The sequence below is a fragment of the Myotis brandtii genome, unplaced genomic scaffold, assembly GCF_000412655.1.
Source record: "Myotis brandtii unplaced genomic scaffold, ASM41265v1 scaffold616, whole genome shotgun sequence".
Taxonomy (NCBI): domain Eukaryota; kingdom Metazoa; phylum Chordata; class Mammalia; order Chiroptera; family Vespertilionidae; genus Myotis; species Myotis brandtii.
The window spans coordinates 472,798-477,361 of record NW_005370346.1 but is presented as its reverse complement, the minus strand read 5'-3'; the positions used below and the strand labels follow the sequence as shown (position 1 = coordinate 477,361).

Below are 4,564 nucleotides of genomic sequence, written 5' to 3'. Positions count from 1 at the left end.
CTGACCGGTTTGGCTCAGTGGATAGAGCGTCAGCCTGTGGACTCAAGGGTCCCGGGTTCGATTCCAGTCAAGGGCATGTACTTTGGTTGCGGGCACATCCCCAGTGGGGAGTGTGCAGGAGACGGCTGATAGATGTTTCTCTCTCATTGATGTTTCTAACTCTCTATCCCTCTCCCTTCCTCTCTGTAAAAAATCAATAAAATATATATATTTTTATATTTTTTTATATATTTTATTGATTTTTTACAGAGAGGAAGGGAGAGGGATAGAAAGTTAGAAACATCGATCAGCCGCCTCCTGCACACTCCTCACTGGAGATGTGCCCGCAACCAAGGTACATGCCCTTGACCAGAATCGAACCTGGGACCCTTGAGTCCGCAGGCCGATGCTCTATCCACTGAGCCAAACCGGTTAGGGCAATAAAATATATTTTTTAAAAAATCACATTCTATCACACCTGTAGCCTGTCACACAGTCACCCAACGACACCCAGCTGGTCGTCGTCCCGTCCCAGGCGGTCCACCCCAGCTCACCTCTTGCTCCCGCGCAAAGCCAGGCCCAGCTCACCTCCCAGCACCGCGGGTTCTGGAAACCTGACGAGCCATCCGAGACCCGCGACGTCGTCTCCTAGAATCCCCAGCGGCGGGGAGAAGGGCCGGACGCTGAGGCGCGCTGGACCCCAGAAATCGGCTGGGGAAACATGCAGCTGCACGGGCTTAGACTGTCTCAGCTTTTCCTTGACACTCAGCGAACCACCAGCCCCAGAAGGCTTTGCGCAGCAACGTTCTTTGCTAAACTACATTTCCCAGAGGGCCCAAGGCCCGCCTCTACTTTGCGCCGGCGTTACAGGCGGCCTTAGGTGCGGTACCGGAGAGCTGAGTGCCTCTCAGGGCGACACTGGACACTCAAGTGACCCTGAGCGACTGCGTGTGAGGAAACGGTGATGCTGCGAGTGTCTGTGATTGTAAGCTTAGGTGTGGCCATTGTTTTATGTGTCTGTCGCTGCACACTTTGTGCTTGCGCACAAGGGGCGACGGGTTCTGTTGGTGTTGAGAGCTTCTGAATTTTAAATCACGTCCTGTGATTGGGAGTCGTTGTGTGACAGACTGCGGGTCTGTCGCGCGGAGAATGTAAGTAATTGTGGTTGTGTGAGAGTACTGTGGCTGACTTTGGGTTGACCGGTTTTGTAACTGTGTTGTTATTCTAGAGGTCGCAGTTTACCCGCGACCGGGGGTGGAACTTTGTTTCTAGTCTTGCCTTTAAGGTTGAGTCCCAAGAAGAAGTCCTTATGTGTCTCAGTGTGTAACTGTTTACAGATCTACCTAACTGTTCTTCCATCCCCATCCCTCACCCCCAGCCATAGGCGGGGTCACTGTTATCTGCATTTTTATATCCCTTTTCTACTTGCACCTGATGTGATGTGGGCACAGAGGGTAGGTAGATTCCATTTGTAGGAAGATGCTCATTTGCACCAAAGCCATTTATGTTGTAGCCAGTAGCTCTGGAGTTTCTCCTGTTACTGGTTCCACCTTTTCATTTTACAACTTTAGTGTCCAACTTTAAGAAACTGCCCCCCCCCCCCGCCTTCACGCGCACGCAAAAGAAGAAAGTGCCCTCAGTCAGGAGGACAAACGCTAGCCCCTGAAGTGATGTTAAAAACAGAGTTGAACAGTAGTTGAAGTTGTGGGGGGAGGGGGGAAGAGAGAAAAAAAATTCATGAACTATTTCAATAGAGGAATAGAGACCAGTATAAAACTGAGCTCAGTTTCACATACAGCAAGAACAAGTGGAGATTTATAGGCAAGGAGCAAGTTGGGGAAGGGGGCAGGGTCAGTGTATGGAAAATTACGAAGAGAAGACTTAGGATAGGGAGGAATTCTTGCTAGAATGACCAAAAAGATTCTTGCTGAGGAAGCCAGGGTGATCAATTATCACCTGGGTGGATAAGGAACTTAATTAGATATTGTGATCACATATCAAGAACTCTGGCTAAACCGACTTGACAGAATTCTTGCTAAAACTGAGTGGTGCAAAGGCAAACTGAAGTGAAAAGATTGAAGTCAGGGTAAGAAGAGTGTTCAGCCCTAACTGGTTTAGCTCAGTGGATAGAGTGTCGGCCTGTGGACTGGAGGGTCCTGGGTTCAATTCCAGTCAAGGGCACATGCACGGGTTGCATCCCCCATGGGGACCATGCAGGAGGCAGCCAATCAATGATTCTCTCTCATCATTGATGTTTCTATCTCTCCCTCTCCCTTCCTCTCTGAGAGCAATAAAAACATATTTTTTAAAAAAAGAGAAGAAGAGTGTTCAGAGGATCCTGATCAAGGAGAGAGTCTTTGTCAGTGAAAGTTAAAAAAAAAAAAAGCCACATTCTGCCCTATCACTAGACCCTGGAAGATCTGGAAGGTGCACCTAAGTCAAGATCCTGATAAGTAGAGATATGTGAAAGCAAGGGTAAATTCTTGAGAACCCATCCTTCAAGAATAATCTCTCTAATCCCCTCCCCACAAAGAGCCCTCTGGCTAAGGCCAGAGTCATGGAAAAAGGGAGTCTGACTGCTAGGGCTGCAGTGATTTGCTGTTTATGAAATTGGGCATTGTTACTTTCAGAAAAAAAAGCAAGCAATTGTTCTTTTTAAAGGCTCTATAAACATTTAAGAGTTTGATTGCTTTAATAAGGAAATTTACTAGTTAAGTATTCTTTGGATAATTGTGATTTGGTACTAGCAAGTACATCAAATAGCTCTTCCCTGGACTTGATTACCATGCAGGTTAGAGATCATCTTGGACATTTCATACTAAAGTGCTAGAAATTTAAGATACTCCATTCTTGACTGGAAAGGTATACCTTCAGAGAAACTTTGTGTATGTATGACCATCTCTTCATATGTCAGTAATTGATCATAGGAAAACTTTTTGTCCTTTATTTTCTTACTGCAAACCTCCAAGTCCAATACTGGCTGGTCCCATTCATCTCCAATAGAGTAGGGCAGTGGTCACACTGTTTAAAAAAATAGTCATAGGACCCTGTCCATCAGAGTCTAGTCACGAAAGCAAAACTGCACTGGGAATTTCAAACAGGAGATTAATTACAAATTAATTACAAATTAATTACAAAGTTAATTACACAAGGTTGATGGACTGAAAGAGACAAGAGGGGATAGAATTTTAACTTCAAGAAGCAACTAATGCCCTAGAGTTTGGGTACCAAAGGGGGAAGAGATGAATTTACCAGAACCTAAGGTCTTTGAAGAGGGGTCTCAGCCTGGCTGTTAACTGAGTTTGGTAGTCTAGTGCTACGAAAGCAGAAAGAATCTACAGGCCAGGTATAGCCCTCCTTTGCTGCTAGAGAGATACTGAGAAACTGGAATATAGGAAGTGAGTTCCTCTTCCCTTTCTGCTTTCCAATTTCCCTTTAATGTCTCCATGGGCATACTAAAACAGGAAGCCAATTAGCAAGAGAGACTGGGAAATATCTTTATCAGAGTCCCAGCTCCAGCATCACAGAATAGAGAAAGGCGTGCTTGGAGCTGAAACAATGACAGAGAAGTAATCAGCACACAATCCTTTTTAAATTAGCTGGAAAGTAAATTAATTCATCTACTTTTCCAAGTTTTTTCTTCCCCAAATCTTTTCTTAATAATGTTACTTATTCTTATAATCCTATTAGATCAGTGGTTCTCAACCTGTGGGTCGCGAACCCTTTGGGGGGTCGAACGAACCTTTCACGGGGGTCGCCTAAGACCATCAGAAAACACATATATAATTACATATTGTTTTTGTGATTAATCACTATGCTTTAATTATGTTCAATTTGTAACAATGAAATTGGGGGTCACCACAACATGAGGAACTGTATTAAAGGATCGCAGCATTAGGAAGGTTGAGAACCACTGTGTTAAATTAAAAAAAAATGGTGCATATTTAGTAACTAGAGGCCCGGTGTACTAAATTCATGCATGGGTAAGGTTCTAGGCCTGGCCATCTATCAGGGCCAATCTGCAGGATGACCAGTGGGGCGATTGGGGCCCCCGCTGGCACCCGCCTTGGCTGGCCTGGGGTCTGTGGGCTGGGGGCAGCTCCTGCGTTGAGCGTCTGCCCCCTGGTGGTCAGTGCACGTCATAGTGACCAATCATAGCTCCTGTCATTCTGCAGTTCGGTCGATTCGCATATTAGGCTTTTATTATATAGGATGGTATCACATTGCGTACTGCATAGAAATCTCTAAGACATACAGCAGGGACTGCACGTTTTTGGGCAAACTGCACATTATTTAAATCATCATAACTACAGATCATAATGCACTTTAGGTGTTGTTTTTCAATAATTATAGCATTTTTATTTACAAAAACAATTAAACAATTAAAGTTCCTAGTACCTTTTTAACGTATGGTACTGCGTAAAACATTTTCCTCTATGAAGAGGGACCAAACAAAATTTACATAAGTATCTAGATTCGCTCCTTTTTCCATGGGCGGCACAAACTCTGCAGGCTCTCGTAGGAAATTTTTTCTTTCCACTCGCTGGAATACACGTAGGTTCATGCTGCTTCATATCACCTGACA

At 44.8% G+C, this 4,564-nt stretch overlaps 1 protein-coding gene across 3 annotated transcripts in view; it reads right to left on the bottom strand.

Annotated features, from left to right (window-relative positions):
- LOC102240592 (zinc finger protein 527) overlaps positions 1-747 on the bottom strand; it is a 25,909-nt gene extending 25,162 nt beyond the window's left edge. For 2 of the 3 annotated variants that reach the window (XM_014528087.1, XM_014528085.1), the window contains exon 1: positions 534-747. The gene's annotated coding sequence lies outside the window, so the exon portion shown is untranslated. The remainder of the gene's footprint in view (positions 1-533) is intronic. The other variant, XM_014528086.1, reaches the window with a different exon arrangement.
- Between the last annotated feature and the right edge of the window lie 3,817 nt (positions 748-4,564).